This window comes from Macrobrachium nipponense, chromosome 18 (genome assembly GCF_015104395.2).
Source record: "Macrobrachium nipponense isolate FS-2020 chromosome 18, ASM1510439v2, whole genome shotgun sequence".
Classification (NCBI taxonomy): domain Eukaryota; kingdom Metazoa; phylum Arthropoda; class Malacostraca; order Decapoda; family Palaemonidae; genus Macrobrachium; species Macrobrachium nipponense.
This window is the reverse complement of record NC_087211.1, coordinates 16,936,218-16,946,163: the sequence shown is the minus strand read 5'-3', so window position 1 is coordinate 16,946,163 and position 9,946 is coordinate 16,936,218.

Sequence of the window (9,946 nt, the reverse complement as noted above, 5' to 3'; positions counted from 1 at the left end):
TTTGCAGGAGGGTTATAAGTTGAGAGAAAACTTAACAAGATCTTTTGTGACTAGCTTAATGTGGTTATATTATAATTATTAGCCTATGCCAGCTAAAACAATACCTTGGGTTAAATAAATTACTTCCTAGACTAGATTCCTCTTCTTACATACTAACTAGGAGCTTCAATTCATTCCAGAGATGTATAACTTCAGTATTTGTAATAACTCTCTGCCATCATTTGTTTCATATTTCAATCACTATAGGCTACACAGAAATGAGATTAGTATGTGTATTTCATGCCCACTTGAATGCTGTGAGCAAAATTTTTAAAAATACTCAATCTGTCTTCTTTGGAAGAATCAGAAGTTTTTTAAAAGTATTATGTAATAATGTGACAACTTTTTCTTTAACAATGGTAGATCCTAGGCCTGCTTGAATTTGCAAAATTGGGGAAGGTTTTTTTTTTTTTATTATCTATCATTAAAATCATATAATTATTAAATATATACTATATATAAGTAGGATTGCATGTGGACTAAATCTGATCATTCCTAACTCTTAATACATTATAGTAAGATTTCTTATCATTGCATGCTTATGCTCTGAATCTCTCAATTTGAAACCACTTTATGCTTTATTTTATTTCAAAGTTTATACCTTTCTTTGTTGTTTTGTGATGCTCCATATGATCCTCTCTAATTCCACATCTAAACAAAATTTTCATGCTGCTGTTCCTAATAGTATGCTATTTTCAGGACTGTCTTTATTTGCACACTATTACTACCTTTTAAACTTCCTATTCCTATTCCCATGCTATATAACTCAAAATTTTTGTCTTTCATAGTATGAATGTACTATTGTATGTGTGCAATGATTAGTACTTGAATTCTGCAACTTCCTTGCAGGGACCTTATAATTTGTTAATCTGCATTCTAATGCATGACGTATCCATAAACTGTCCTGTCTAGTAAAATCCATAATTTTTTTTATGTAATATCAGTTACTCTTCCTACCAGTTGTTAGTGTTGGCCTTCTAATTGTCCATCCACTGTGAAAATATTTTTTTTCCTGGCAGTTTCTGCAATAAACAATGCTTCACTTAAATAATATATATAGTTTGGCATTTTTCTCTGTTTTCTCATCTAATTCATGCTTTCTATTCCCACCACACATGCTACTACAAAATTCTATTGTTACAGTATTTCACCAAGGCTTAATTTTCAGGAACATCGGTGCTCCAGGCATTCCACTTCATAGTTGCAGTTGATGAAAGATTCATCAACTCAGACTTGACTTCACTCGTGCTGCCGATGGCCATGGTTTCGCAGCAGCATTTATCATTATTGATAATTTTTTATTACCCATCAGAAGCTTCAGTCACAATGGAATTTATTCAGAGGTAAGCTGTTGTAATAAGTTACTTGAGTTTTTTTTTTTATTTAAGAAATCAGGAAGTAATTTATATTTAAATGTCCATGTACTGTAAACTTGTAATAGTGTGGTGGTCAAGCAGTTGTTTTACAATATTTTTACCATTAGGTTTCATATATCTTGTCATTTTTACAGGTGTTTCTGAAAAATAAATGCAGAAAAAGGGACCAAAAATACCTAGAACAAAGAAAACGAAAAACTGCACACACCCATTGAAGAATATTAAAGTTCAATGACCTTATGGAATAAGGAGTGAAAAAGCATTCACACTCTTCTGTATAAATAATTAATGTTAAATTTTGTGTTAAATAATAAAGTTAAAAATCTGATTTTCAAGAATAAAGTTTTTTGAAAGTTAATCTTCTCATTATTTTCTCCAATTGGATATATGACCTGCACAAGGAATTTTAGGTTACTATTTCAATTGTAACATAAAATGCAAAGAAATATTAACATTAAATTCAAAGAAATATTAGAAAAATCATGTACAAATCCCAAAAAGTTACTGTATACTCTGTCAAATAAATAAATTTATATAAATATGTTACATGTATAGGTTTTGTTACAATTTGAGTTTTTTATCTGTTTTGATATTGTATGAGATGTAATTGTAATTTTACAAAAAAAAAAAAAAAATAAAAAAAAAAATGTATAAATGACTATTGGTAAAATTTTACAAATGTTTTCATAAAAATGTGGCCCCACAAGGAAGGTATGAAAAATGTTTTTAGGATTATTTTTTTCTTAAATTAGCCACTCCAAAGTTTGGCGGGTGGAGTTGTGTAGCGCAGTGATATACAGGGTGGGGCAAATCAAATGCCCGAGTTTTGATCGGCTATTAGGAAAAGCAAAACAATACTTACAGAATTTATTTTATTTTATTCGAACAGTATAACAATGCTGTTTGTGTGAGGTCACTTTTTGAAGATGGCATCAGGAAGATACGGTGCCCATCTGTAGCGATGCAAGGTTGAAGGCGATGTCCGAAGTTTTCGGCTGCTCTTCGGCATATCTCGAGGAGTATTGTAGCGATTTCCTCCCGGATTCACATCTTCAATTCTTCCAAACTGTGTGGCCGAAAGTGAGATGAGCCGAAGAGCAGCTGAAAACTTCAGACATCGCCTTTCAAACAGTTCATCGCTACAGATGGCCACCATCTTCCTGATGCCATCTTCAAAAAGTGATCACACAAACTGCATTGTATACTGATTCGAATAAATAAAACAACAAATAATTCTGTAAGTATTGTTTTACTGTAACTAATAGCCTATCAAAATTCGGGCATTTTGTTTGATTTGCCCACCCCAGCCTGTATATATGTATTTTCCCCGTTATTTGAGAAAATCCAGTAACAAAAATATTAACCGTAAATTATACGGGTTGTTATGTTTTGGGGTTAACTTTAACGGTAAAACCGTAAATTTTACGGTTTAAAACAAATTTTATACGGTATTTTCTCAATACGGGAGAAAATACGTACAGACTAAAAATTACGGGACCCGTTTTTTTAAACGGTAAATGCCACGGCAAACATTACTGCCAGGATTTTAACGTTTTTTTTCAACGGAAAAATTTTTGTACAGTGTACGCTTCTTTCTTTTTCAGACGTCTAGAACTGCGAAGGCGTCGAAGCACAAAAGGTGTCAATGGACAGAAGCTGTACAAAAGTGATCAAAGGGCAAATGTTTTGTTCAGCCAATATATATATATATATATATATATATATATATATATATATATATATATATATATATATATATATATATATATATATATATATACATACATGTATATATATATATATATATATATATATATATATATATATATATATATATATATCTATATATATATATATATATATATATATATATATATATATACATAGAGAGAGAGAGAGAGAGAGAGAGAGAGAGAGAGAGAGAGAGAGAGAGAGAGAGTGCAACGTAATCGTCCAGATGGAAATCTCAAATAGAATGGCTAATTCAACCGGAGGAAATAGCAAACGAGATGACAGACTTATCTCTCTCTCTCTCTTCCGTGGCTGATCTAGATAAGGACGAGTGGGATGTAAAGACAAAATATCGCTCAGATATATCACCGGAATTCAAATCCCTGTGACGAGATAAGTTGGTGAAGCACATGTCCATGTTCTCATGAATTATTCATCTGTAGAGGGTGTTCTGTTAATGAACGTAGGCTATACATGAATTATGTATATACGTATGTATATACACATAATATATACACACACACACACACACATATATATATATATATATATATATATATATATATATATATATATATATATATATATATATGATGTATATATATGTATATATATATATATATATATATATATATATATATATATATATATATATATATATATATATATATATACATATATATATATATATATATATATATATATATATATCTATATATATATATATATATATATATATATATATGTGTGTGTGTGTGTGTAGGTATGTATGCATGTATGAATGCATGCATGACACTAACTGTATTTTATGGTTTAAGTCTGATAAATTGTTATAAAAAAAATTACCAGTGGTGAAAAACTGCAGAATCTAATGCAAACATCCCAAATTGAGAGAAAAATCTTCTCTCAAGATTTCATTTTGTTATCAGTATTTGCTTGAGCAAAGAGTAATACTTAATCTTCGTGTGTACCATTACACAGAAAAGATTCCTTCTTTGCGGCGAGGCATCTATGAAGCTGATTGTGATTTTATAATGATATCCAACCCCCGACCACCCCCTCCCCTCCCACCTTCTTCTCCTTCTTCCCCCCACCAACAATGAGAAAGGTATCTCAGTATGTTTGCAGGAGCAGAGAATAATACTTACTTCTCGTGTGTATATTGCTCAAAAAAGATTCCTACTTTCGGCGAGGCATCTAAGAAGGTGATTGGGATTTTACTATGATGCCCCCCCCCCCCCAACAATGAGAAAAGTATCGCAGTATGTACTCTCGTAAGATTGAACCCCTCTTAGGTCGAAGATGACATCTGCAGGATGCTTGCATCAAGATGCAACTGCGAGCTCTCGTGATGTGGATATATCTGGTCTGTATAAACACACGAACAAACATCAGGCAAATTTATTCTCCAGTTCTGTTGGGATTCTGAACTGAAGAGTGAAATTGACATTACCCGACTTACGGATGTGTAGTGGTTGCATATTGGACTGTGGTGCTTTTCTCGTATTCCTTATATCTCCAATTTCTTTTATCTGCCACAACTATTCCCAGATGAGACCAAATTATGCCCTTCAGAATCTGGCCAACGTAAGGCCTTTGTAACCACAAAACTCCAAATTAGGTGACATACGAATGTGAATAACAATAAGAAAAATTTTGGGTGGGGGTAATTCAAACGCTATATATGCGAGGGTTTGTGAAAGTTTGTGAGGCATGTGTATGTTTGAAAGAGTATTCACATACAAGGGGTAATACACTCGTAAAAATACACGAAGGTTTGTGAATGTCTTTCGAGCGTACGTATGTTTGAAAGCATATTCACATACTACAACGGGCAATATACTATCTTATAAATGTCGGTTCTTCGGTGAAGAACGATGCAACGAGGAAAGCTTGAGAACTCTTAATGAATGATCATGTTCTTTGTATATATAATATATATATATATACTATAATATAATATATATATATATATTATATAATATATATATATATATATATATATCACATAAGAAACTATCTTAGTAATGAAGAACATGGAGTATGAAAATCATTACGCAGGTGATCCACTTACTTAAATCTCTAAAAATTGCAGAACTAATTAGGGTTCATTATTCGTGTTATACAGAGAGAGAGAGGAGAGAGAGAGAGAGAGAGAGAGAGAGAGAGAGATTTAATACGTAAATTGCCTCATCTCATTAGCCGTTATGATGTGGGGAAATTTTCTGAGGAGAATAACGAAACTATATATGGTTCCCAGTCTTTCCAAGGACAGAGAGAGAGAGAGAGAGAGAGAGAGAGAGAGAGAGAGAGAGAGAACAGATAATTAAAGGACTCCAGAAATTACATAAGTGAAATGAGTCGGAGAATGCTATAAGTTTGAACAGGAGTTCGAAGGATGAACGAACGTGAATTAGCATAATCACTGGTAATTATTATTAAAATACTTTGAACAAATACGGAATGGAAAATAACATTTAGGCAAAATACCAAGCGCTGGGACCTATGACGAGGTCATTCAGCGCTGAAAATGAAATTGAGAGAAAGAAGGAAACCTCACAGTTGCAGTATGAAGCAATTGTTAGGACAAGCAGCAATGAGAGATGGAAGAACGAGAATATGAACGGAGGTATAGTAAGAGGAATGAAAGGGGTTCCAGCTAGGAAGGGCCTAAGGAAGGGACGCCGTAAAGAACCTTGAGTAATGCCTACAGTGCACCGCGTGATTGGAACAAATGCCACAGAGGAAACTGGTTAGATATGGATGCTACTTCGAAACCTAAGAGAAGTATATATGCATAAATAAAATTAGAGCTAAGAAAGAATTACCTAAGAGGGAAAAGTAGCTCAGAAGAAAATAAAATTTATCTTATTGAAATAAAGAGACAATCGAAAGATCGCCATTTTGGTGTTCATGAGATAGAGGCTGTCGAGCCAGGCTCTGGGTGGACACTTTCGGCCAGTCAGTGCTTAACAGTGACAAGAGAGAGTTGGAGTGGTTGGACAGCAAGATAAAGCTCTAGAAAATACAGGAGATGATGAACAAGGATCCAAAGGTGGACCTTGGAACCCTCCTCCTCCTCCTCCTCCTCCTCCTCCTCCTCGGTGTATGACGTTTGCTGAAAAAAAAAAATCAGTGCCTGGACCCAAGTGGCACGGCTGAGAGATGGCAAACATTAAATATGCATTTCCTATCATTTCTTTCCATTTGAATAAATGCAGAACTTATGCAGTGAATTTTAAATATGCAAATAGATTTAGTCCTCCGTAAGAGGGTTTATAGTTTTTTGCCCAAAAGATTTTGCTGACACTCACCAGGTGTATACATTGTCCTATATATATATATATATATATATATATATATATTATATATATATATATATATATATATATATATATAATATATATATATATCTTTTACAATTTCTTTTATCTTTTTATTTTTATGAATATATATATATATATATATATATATATATATATATATATATATATATATATATATATATAATATATATATTCATAAAAAAATAAAAGATAAAAGAAATTGTAAAAGATTAATTTAAGTGATTAAAGGTAAATCGGAAAACCATGAGCTCATAAGCACGCATATGCACAAACACACACTTATGTGTGTGTGTATATATTTATATATATACACACATAAGTGTGTGTTTGTGCATATGCGTGCTTATGAGCTTATGATATTCCGATTTAATTTTTATGACCTAAATTAATTTTTTACAATTTCTTTTGTCTTTTATATTTTATGAGATAAACAATTGAGAACTTTCGCAAACAGTCTATTATTTTTCTCAACAGAAAAACCAACGCACGTGGATGGCCGACTTAATCATACCAAATTCTAATACAGTATTTAAGACTACGTTTTCAGTTCTGGTCACTCTCGGTGGACGTTACGCTTGCGCCAAAAATGTAGTGCTTGGCAGTAACTTTTTTTTTTTTTTTAATTAAGAAATCTATTTAATGTAGGAAGAAATATACTGATAAACATTTACATCTATAGCTGTTGTCGTGAATTGATGTTAAGGATACTAAACGATTATATATATATATATATATATATATATATATATATATATATATATATATATATATATATATACATATATATATATATATATATATATATATATATATATATATATATATATATATAAACCTGTAAAAGTATTAATTAAAAAATCGTGCTTTCCACTTTATAGTGAAGACTTAAACTGCCTAATTCCCTCGGTTTTCCAGCCAACTGTATAAAGAGAGACAGATGCTCTCTCTCTCTCTCTCTCTCTCTCTCTCTCTCTCTCTCTCTCTCTCTCTCTCTCTCTCTCTACGAAACATAACAGAACGCGCACAACTGGGATATAAATTATTCAAGCTATTGCCATGAATTCGTGAGCGCTGGAGACGGAAGGGAAAAATAGAATTATAATATTGTACTTGTTAATCTACCAAATTCATTCAATTTATTATCAATATTATATATATTATATATATATATATATATATATATATATATATATATATATATATATATATATATATATATATATATAGTTAATATATGAACGCACATAAAATTAATATTTTGATGATTGTGCAATACACAAACCGGTAAATGGTGTTACTTAAAGCTTTTCAGACATAGTTCAGGGGAACTTCAAGGCAGAAAACACGTCCTAGGAATGGAAAAAAGTGATATTATGTATATATATATATATATATATATATAGGTATATATATATATATATATATATATATACCACGTGCATAATAGGAAACGGCTGGCAATCTAAGCAATTGAAAATATCAGGAGTGAAATGGCGATGTGTTTGAGAATCTCATTACGCTTAATTATCAAACTTCAACCAGTTCCAGGCAAAGTCCTCCACCTCAGGGCTAATTAAGATTGACACAAGATTATGTTACTGCAAATGAACTCAACTTTTTACCAGATTACTGGCCTCCCACCCAGACCAACCCCTAACCTCTCCAGCTGATGTTTGTTCTCGGAATTCTATTCCAAAATTCTTTTTCAGAAGCCTTTTCCCTGATTCTTCTCCAAAATTCTGTTCCAGAATTCTCTTCCTGAACTCTTCTCCAAAATACTTTTCCAGAATTCTTCTCCAGAATTCTTTCCCAGAATTCTATTCCAGAATTCTATTCCAGGATATTTCCCGATTTCTTTTCCAGAATTTTCTTCAAAAATATCCTTTCCGAATTCTTTTAAAGAGCTCTTTTTCCAGAACGGTTTCCCAGAATTCTTTTCCAAAATTCCTCACAACAATCTCTTCCAGCATTCCTTTCCAGAATCTTTTTCCAGAACTCTCTTCCAGAATTCTGTTACGGTTCGTTCTTCAACATTGTATACCACCTTACGAAAACAATAACATGATGATGTCGCTCATTCCTGCGTCATGTGAAAACGAAGGTTTCCCCAAATGCTTTACCAAGTGGTTTTATTAAAAAGCGATGAAATGCAACATATTTAAACTCCAGTAGGCGAATAAACTCTGAATTTGGATAAAAGTGCCTTCCTCTACATTCCAGCGAGTGGAACAACGGACACCTGGTAATAAAACTTGTGTGTTTTCGTTGTTCGTTGTTCATTCAAGCACAAACGAGCGAGAAGTTAAAACATTAACAACACCATACACACATACTTCATAGACGGACATAAACACCCACACACCCACAAGTATAACACTGCGTTGATTTAAAAATCACAACATAGTAGCATAAGCCTCGAAATGCAGAAACAACTCCATAGTTTTGTATAGGTAAAAATATACGACATAAAAATAAATCTGTACACATTGCTTTCGGGAACCTGTTCGATTCCCGTTTTCAACCTGAGAAGGGAATCGATAGATTCCCGACAGCTCTTGTAGAGATTGCTTTCGAATATATTTGTTCCCAGACAGAACTCGGGATTTGTTTCTTCAATACTGGGTTTAGAGTTCGCTGAGTTATCTAAACTCAGGAGCTGATTATAGAGAGTAGGGCATTATGAAACCGCAAACGGAGGATAGCGAAGAGAGGGAGTTGGAGTTGTTGGACAGCAAGATTCAGGGTCGCAGATCAAAGAGATGAAGTACATGAATCTAAAGCTGGAACTCTCTCTCTCTCTCTCTCTCTCTCTCTCTCTTCTCTCAATCTCTCTCTCTCTCTCTCAGGTAGTAACGCAAAAAAAAAAAAAATTGGCTTAAAACTCTCTCTCTCTCTCTCTTGCGTGCAGACCAAATAATCTCACTTTTTTTATTCTTTCAAATTCTATTGATGTTGACGGGAATAAAAAAAAAAAAAAAAAAAACAAGGGAACAGATCCTAAGACAAGTGATATAAATGTTGGAGGGGAGATGGAATGCGGATTTTGGTATTTCAATTGATTATCCTGGGATGATTAAATTTCTCTTACATGCCTATGCTTTTTGTATCAATACCAAAGCCTTTGCCTTTGTTATTTCATTCATCAGAGTAGGGCGTATTTCTCTTTTCATTTGGGATTCTTCTCCCTCCCCACCCCACTCTCTCTCTCTCTCTGACTCTTGAAGGAAGGAAGGAAGTACCATAAGCAAATATTTTTTCTAATTTCCCTCACTCACTCACTCTCTCTCTCTCTCCCTGCAGACACAAAAAAGTCGAACTTCCAATACCAAGAACATAGCGTATCTTTTCTATATCACTTCCCAGATCCAGCAAGAATCACAGTGCAGAAGATAAGAGTGAATCTTCTGAAGCAAATAGCGAAACTCCTATTCCTAGAGCAACTCGCACCAAGAA